This window comes from Lactuca virosa, chromosome 2 (genome assembly GCF_052849685.1).
Source record: "Lactuca virosa cultivar CGN04683 chromosome 2, Lactuca_virosa_CGN04683_v6, whole genome shotgun sequence".
In the NCBI taxonomy this organism is placed as follows: Eukaryota; Viridiplantae; Streptophyta; class Magnoliopsida; order Asterales; family Asteraceae; genus Lactuca; species Lactuca virosa.
In genome coordinates this window covers 304,972,883-304,980,777 of record NC_136427.1, presented here as the reverse complement: position 1 = coordinate 304,980,777, position 7,895 = coordinate 304,972,883, and the positions used below count along the sequence as shown (strand labels likewise).

The following is a 7,895-nucleotide window of genomic DNA, read 5'->3' as shown; positions in this document are numbered from 1 at the left end:
TTCGAGTACGGGTCCTCTGCTTTCAGTAGTACGGGCCCATACTACCTACCACATCTACCCATACTTTCCACACGGATCGTCCCAGATTTTCTAATTAGCTGCTCAACCTCCTCGATCACCAATCCCGATATACATGGTCGTTATCCAGCGAATACTCTCCTCTATCAGTGTACTCTTCTAACTAAAGTCACTCCCCAGGCTCTTCTTAGGTTCTTACACTTCGCTGCCATCAGCTGCTGAAGAACCCCTCATGATGCCAACCATCTACCTCCTGAATATCGTCATATTCACTCGGTAGCTGACTCCCATCATCAAGAGTTCCACAAAGAACAAAGCAAGCAGCATTCGGGCATCGAATAATCTCCACCAACATGTAAAACCACTCTAGGCTACAACTCCACTTGCTCTACTCACACTCAAAACGTGTCACTGAACTCAAGCAACCCTACCTCTCTCGGGTATCTCACTACTCCCTCAGAATACTCCTCAAATGCCTATCTAGGTATCTCTCCTAGATTACTCCTCTACTCAAAGTTCTCTCTAAAATATTCCTGTTGGATACTCTTACTCCTCACATACTCAAAGCACATCATAGATAGCAACAATTCTTAGGCTAAGGCATCATAAATCAGGCAACTCTAGCCCTAAAATATGAAATACTAAGCCTATCTTCTAGCATGCATCACTAATATCTCAATAATAACTTATAGCACAATTAAATAAATTTATTTTAGGAAATCACCGATCGGACTCTGGCTGATTGTACACACTGCTCCATTCTCGTTTTTCTCTTAGAACCTCTTGCTCGTTTTAGAAAATCATTTCTTTTGAAATTTTTTCTGAAATCCTTAGTTTGAGTCCAGACATACCCGAAGGTGCATCTGAATCCCTCAAACCAAGGCTCTGATACCAACTTGTAACACCGTAAATTTTCAAACAAAATTTTCATTTATTTAATTCACATAATTCTCATAACACATTTCTCAAACTCGATTCAACTGTCCATGTTTACTTGACTCGTCGAGTGCACATATGTGACTCGCCGAGTCCCCATTGTTCCTCAGAACATCGCGAAAAACCAATTTAACTCATAGAGTCGTCTCGTCGACTCGTCGAGTTACCCATATCCAGACTCATCGGGGAAAACCCTAGACGACTCGCTGAGTTAGCTCTTTGACTGGTCGAGTCCCTTGAGTCAGTTTCTTATTCAGACGTTTTTAAGGCAGAAAGCAACCCCAAACTCTCGATCTGACGTCCCTAGGCTCGATTATCACGTAAAGCCACAAGCTTTACATCCATGCATGGCACTTAGGGATTGAAATGCCAAAAACATAATCCATTAAGGGTTTCTCACTCAAAAGCTCTATTATGGCTGAATAAAGCAGGGACCTTTGGACTCTAGGGACCTCACAAGGTCCATATCTGAAGTCCAAATCTCTAGATGAACTTAATACACTCAAAGCCCCAAAATTAGAAGGAAAAACTCCTAAACTCCATAAACATGAGATCTAACCAACATAATGAGAAAGATGTGGACTTTTTACCTTTCACATAAGTTCTGGACGAAATAACAACGGATCTAACAGCCCCTTCTCGTTCCTTGCTCGAAATCCTTCCCTTCTCTTCAAAAGATGCACCAAAACACTCAAGAATTAGCTCACACACTCTCTCTTAGCTCAAAGGCTGATTAGGGTTTCACACAGGGGAGTTGGGCAGCTGGTGAGGCGAAAATAAGAACATAAATTCTCTTAAATAGGCCCCAACCCTGGAGATTAGGGTTTTCATCTTACAGCGTCTACTCGGCGAGTCAGCTCTTTGACTCGTCGAGTCGGTCATTAAACCAACATGGCCAATCACGACTCTACTCGACGAGTTGAGGCACCAACTCGTCGAGTTACTCAAGAAACCCCAAAAATAAATATATAAATAATATGCCTGGGAGTCTGGATGTTACATGAACTCTGAGTTGTGATAGTCGGATCTTAGATCGATCTTTAAGTAGTAGCAGGATCCTTGTAGCTGGTCGAACAATTCATCGATCCTCGGGAGTGGATATCACTTCTTGATGGCGATTTTGTTCAACTCTCGATAGTCGATGCATATCCTGAACGATCCATCCTTCTATTTGACAAACAATACCGGAGCTCCTCATGGAGAGAAGCTTGTCCGAATAAAGACTTTTTCAAGAAGTTCTTGGAGTTAACTGGATAGTTCTTGCATTTCCGATGGATTCAGACGATAAGGAGATCTTGCCACTGGTGCTGCACCCGTGATTAGGTCGGTTTGGAATTCGACCTGTTTGACTGGAGGTACTCCAGTTAGATCCTCTAGAAATATGATCGGGTAGTCACATACTTGCGGTATGTCTTTTATTTCCTTACCCTTGTCTCGCATATCTACCACGTGGGCCAAGAAAGCGAAACATCTCTTCTGCAAGCACCTTCTTGCCTTCATGCAAGGGGTGATTCCTAGATTCTTTCTTGATCTATCCCCGTAAATCACGAGAGCTTCGTTGTTGGGTAAAGGTATTTGGACGACTTTTTCGTAATATAAAATCTCTGTTTGATGAAGTGATAACCAATCCATTCTAACGATCACATTGAAACTTCCAATGGTCATAGGTATTAGGTGGACGTGAAGGACGTGGTTATTCAAGGTGAGAAGGAAAATAGTGTAAGCTTTGTTAAGTTTGCATGATTTATGGTTAATTATGCTTCCAAACTTATGGGAAATAAAATTTCTTTCGGTACGAGTATAAAATAATACAGAAGCATAAATAGTGTTGATAGGAAACGTACCAGTAACCACAGTTGGTTCCTGGCGAGCATCTTTAGCATCTATCACAAATGCTCTTCCTTTGCCACCCTGGTTCTTCAGTTTAGGGGAGTCTATCTTGAAGTGCCCTGGTTGATTGCATTCGAAGCAGTTATGGCTTCCTGCTGCAGCAGTGGTTAACGTTGTGTCGTACGGGGTCTTTTTTGCAAAACTTAGAGGTGTGACCTCTTAAGTTACAGATCCTATAGACCATGCAATTTCTGACATTTGTGAAAATTTTACTTGGTATGGTAGGGGTAAATCCCCACTGTAGGGCTTTGACTGAGTGAGAGTGTTTGTGATCATAGTGTACACAACCATAGGTTTTGGATTGGGTTTGTGGTGCTTGAAGATCCCTTTTGACTTGCCATGGAACTTCCTTTTTGTACTCCTAATTTGGTTCTTTTCGGTTAGTGGGGTCATGGTACCCTGACGGATATGTTGTTCAGTCAACTAATAGGTCGGTTGCTTAGTACCGTCAAATGTAGTGGGTCTGGATGCAGTAAGTAGAACTTGAACTTGCGAGTCTAATCCCCAAATGTACCTTTCAGTCTCTTTGTATTTCGGGTTCACCATTCACGGGCAGAGGTTTGTGAGTTCGTTAAATCGGTAGGTGTAAGCAGTCATATCCGATCTTTCTTCTTCTTTGGGTTTAGGTAAACTAGGAAGATCTAAACGTTATCCTAGATTTTTAAGTATTTAAAATTATACATTGTTTTGGAGTTGATATAAGGTTTCTAAGGTACTAGGTTACTGCAGCGAATCTTGAGAACATCCATCAATCTCTAAAACTTTCAACCATTATAGTCTTTCAAACTCCTTGCTCAAGGTTGGTCATTCACCGGTCCGACCATAAATAACATAGGCGTACGTTCCAGGTTTATTTATGGTATGGCTTATGTACGGTACTAACCTTAATTAAGGTGTTTGACCTAAAGGGTTGAGTTGGTAGTTTTAGTTAGAGGCATGTTAGAATTTTATTAAGTGTTCTCATCGCGGGTCAGAGTATATATAACTCTTATGTGTTATCGTTGGTGGGGTTTGTAGTAATATTATATTTTTTTGTACTCCAAGACTACCAAGCACAGACGAGGGCCAGACAAGAAACACCGGAGGGCATCACCATTTTAGCAATTAAGCCGTTCTGAAATCCAAATACCCAAGAGACATTTCAAACCAGATTCCCCGTACCGTAAGTACCCAAGAAGTAGTCTAATTAATAATAATAATAATACTTTTATTAGAAGCTAGTTGCTATAGCTGTATTCCTCTTTCGAGGATACGAGTTCTCTATAACCAATTTAGCTCTGATACCAATCTGTCACACCCCCGGTCGAGGCGGAGGAATACGCCAGGTTGTGCGACTAAGTTCATGGATCATAGGTAAACTGAATATATAGCACAAGTACAACAATAGACAAAATAGCATTCGTGTTCCATCTTGATATTTGAATACAAGGTTTTTTTTACAAATAATAATAATACATGAATTGCCTTAACAGATAGGCATATAATACAACAACAAGTAAACTAGGTCACCTGTAAATCCAATTTGTCTTGAATGTCTGTTTAGTGATTTCTGAGAATACATGTACTTTTGAGGGTCAATGCAAGGTTGGTGAGCATTACAGGTTTTCTGCTAACCGCGGTAATACTTTTAAAAAGACCAAAAAGTATTATCTTTGTATGAATAACTATAATTGAAACAGTGTTTGCAATGAGTCTTTAAAAAACCAAAATGTATCTTTGTATAAGTAAATCCATACTTTAAACTGTGTTTGTAATAAATCCTTAAAAGCCAAAATGTATCTTTTGTATAAGTAAATCCATACTTTAAAGTGTGTTCGTACTAAATCCTTGAAAACCAAATGTATCTTTTGTATAAGTAAATTCATATTTTAAACTGTGTTCGTAATAAACAATTGAATATCCTTGAAAACCAATTTGTTATGTTACGTAAGTAATTCCATACTTAAAATTCATTTTGAAAGCAACAAAGCCCATTGTTGGTAGTAAGAGAGAGATATTCTAGTTAATGTTTATAGTGAGTCCAATAACTGAGTTATATGGCTTGAGTGTACCCCCTACAACGCTTCATTGGACGTTGTAGTAAAAATTGTAGACACCTATCACCCGCTTTGATTGATCGGTCGAGGGTTGTAGCTAGCAACCGCATGTGGGGATGTCAACCCCGTATAGATCTATACATATGTATCTCGCTCCGAAGATTAACGGTTACAGTAGTATGGGTAGGCTAAGTGTTTAAACTCTGCTAATGAATAACGTCTCACTAAAAATCCCTCAACTAAAAAGTTGGTGAATAACTCTCTGTCCTAACTTAATTGTGATTAAGTCACTAGGCATAAGTCGTTCAAAAAAAAAGTCACTAGGCATAATGAATACCGTTGTATAAGGTTATAAAAGCCGAGTATGTTTGACATGTTTGTAAAAGTGTAATGTGCTCGCTTTTATAAAAATAAATGTTTCAAATTAATGAACATGTGTACATGTATAAACATTATGTACTTAAACATATAAATGAACATGCATATTAATAGCTTGAATCCTTGAAATACTACAAAATTTTGTAATCTGTTTGTTATAATATACAATGTCACATAAAAATCATATAATTTTGTATTGTGTAATATTTGTTGTGTGAAATGGTTATTTCACGATAAAATAATCATAATACGTATACGAAAAAATTATACTAGTTTATTCGTAACAATATGGTAAATTGTTAAATAATAATATTTTTATAAACTAGATTTATTGTATTTTCGCATAAAAATAAAATTGATTTCTATAAACAAAATATTTAGGAACATGTATCCCCCCCCCCCCGAAATAATTAAAATATTAAAAAGGAGATGTAAGCACTCACCCTTAAAGCGTGAGTTCCAATCGTTCGAATTCGGTTTCATTGAGAAGTTTGACGTGAGAAACCGCAAATCCACAATTCTTGAACATTGAAATACTTTCGGGTCCATTTCGTAACAAATTTAAACTATCGGAGACTGATTTGTAACTTCGCTAAAGTATATGGGCTTTTTGGTAATTTAATTAGATGGGTAGGACTGTTTTGGTAAGAAAAATACCAAATAAGGGGTTGGTTTTGAATAAATGGAATCCTTGTTTATGGATTGGGACTGATTTGATAAATTTTTGTCAAGTGAGGGTTAGTTTTGTTTAATTTAAATGAAAGTTTGATTTTTGCTTTGACCTTTGACTTGATCAAAATCAAAACTCGTTTCTTTTCTTTTTAGGTCGAAGCCCCGTATCAGTTATCAAACGGCTACAGCTAAGGAAGGGGCATCGTCTTCTTATCCCTTCGACTGATCGGGAACGAGAAGAGGAACATAACGCCGTCGAAACAGCGCCGATGGGCATCGACCGTGGGTGGGTCGGAGAAACTACTCCGGGGTTAGTCCGATTCGAAAAAATAAGGAGGCGACGCTGGTGGTTCTTGGCCCGGTGATGGCAAATCCGTCAGGGGGAGCATCGTCGGTGGTCGACGAGGCCGAAGAGAAGGGAGGGAGAAGTAGCGATGGTTCGTCGGTCGGCTTCGCAAACCGATGTGGTCTCCTGGGTTCGACGTGCCGAAGCGAAGAACGGGATGGGGTAGGGCATCAACGAGGGTCGATGGGGTCCGAAGAGATGGAGGGCGTGAAGAAGCAGCGAAGTCTTCCTCGTCTCCGGCTGCGAGGTGTGAGGTCCGGACACTGCAAGCAGCGGTAGCAGTGAAGACAGGAACATTTGATCCTAAAGCAATCCAATGAAATGCAATGCGTTGGTAAGCCATCATGTAATTAGCTATATGCATCAGTTATATCTTCCTTGAATAATCTTGATTTTAATCCCAAAGAGAGGGTAAATCAGATGCAAACAAAAAAAAAAGTATTTTCCAGAAGAGAGAAACACATCGATCTAAACAGATGCATAGAATTTGAGAAAAATATGTTTCCATTTAACCATATAGAATCTAATTGATTAGCAGAGTCATCTCGAGCTTACCTTGAAGAGGCATCGATATTGATTTTAGTTTGTTTTGAGAGAAGGGGGTGTTTGGGATTGCTTTGCTTTTAACATCAACAGTTCGTTTGTTAGAAGGACTTTTGGGACTTTTGATAGAAGGAATTTATGCAAAATGCAAAAGATTGATATTTAAAATGTGGTTGAATTTAATAAAATGACTTTTGTTTAGCTTTTATATGTAAAGTCCCCAAAAGTCACAAAATGTGACTTTTTGAAACCCCTTTTTTTCTTCTTTACAAAAAAGTCATTTCAAAAGATTTTTTTATTATCCAAACAACTTTTGTCCTTTTTTAACTTTTTAAAAAAGTTAAAAGTTAAAAAGCTATTCTAAAAGAAATCCCAAACACCCTCGAAATCATTGGAGTGTTTGGTTTTGGTTCTTGACAGGAAAGAAGAAGGTTGAGATGGGTTTTTGGGTTTGCTTGTTTGAGAGAAATCGATGGGGATGATTGAAGGCAGTGAAAGCTACTAACAGGTGAAGGGTGTTCTTTTATTTCACATTTTAACTTGTGATTGAATAAATAAAATCTGATCCTTAGATTTGATTTTAAGTTGAGTTTGAGTGTTCACTTTAGCATTGTACATGTTTTGTTTGAGTGTGGTTTTGGGTTGAAGAAATTGTTCAAGTAATGTGTTAAATTGTGAGGTGCAGGGTATTTATTTTTTTATATGTGAATCTATCATCAGATTTTGGAAAGCTTTTGTGAGTATTGGAAGTATTTTGTTTAAAAAAAACTAAAGCAATGTCATTAGATATGTTCTTGAGAAACAGTGTCGGAAAAGTTTGTAAGGATACAATTGATTTAGAAAATGTATTTGGTTGAATTTGGGTATGTATTGATGTATGTATTGTTGAGAAATTTTATTGGTTTTATTCCTGCGATATACGTATATATAAAATTAAACTAATACGTTAGGAAATGTGAAATTGTTAATTTGTTAAACATTGGTCTCTAAAATTAAAAATTGACACATACCTAATATATATTTATGAAAGTTTAATCCACCACATATAATTGATTATGACATATGTCCCATACTCG

General features: G+C 37.9%; 1 long non-coding RNA gene across 1 annotated transcript; it reads left to right on the top strand.

The window, feature by feature from the left end:
- The first annotated feature begins 6,093 nt into the window (after nt 1-6,093).
- Nucleotides 6,094-7,685, top strand: LOC145157171 (uncharacterized). The gene is made up of 2 exons (XR_013737135.1): nt 6,094-6,610; nt 7,240-7,685. It is a non-coding gene; the product is annotated as an uncharacterized LOC145157171 (long non-coding RNA).
- Nucleotides 7,686-7,895: the final 210 nt, after the last annotated feature.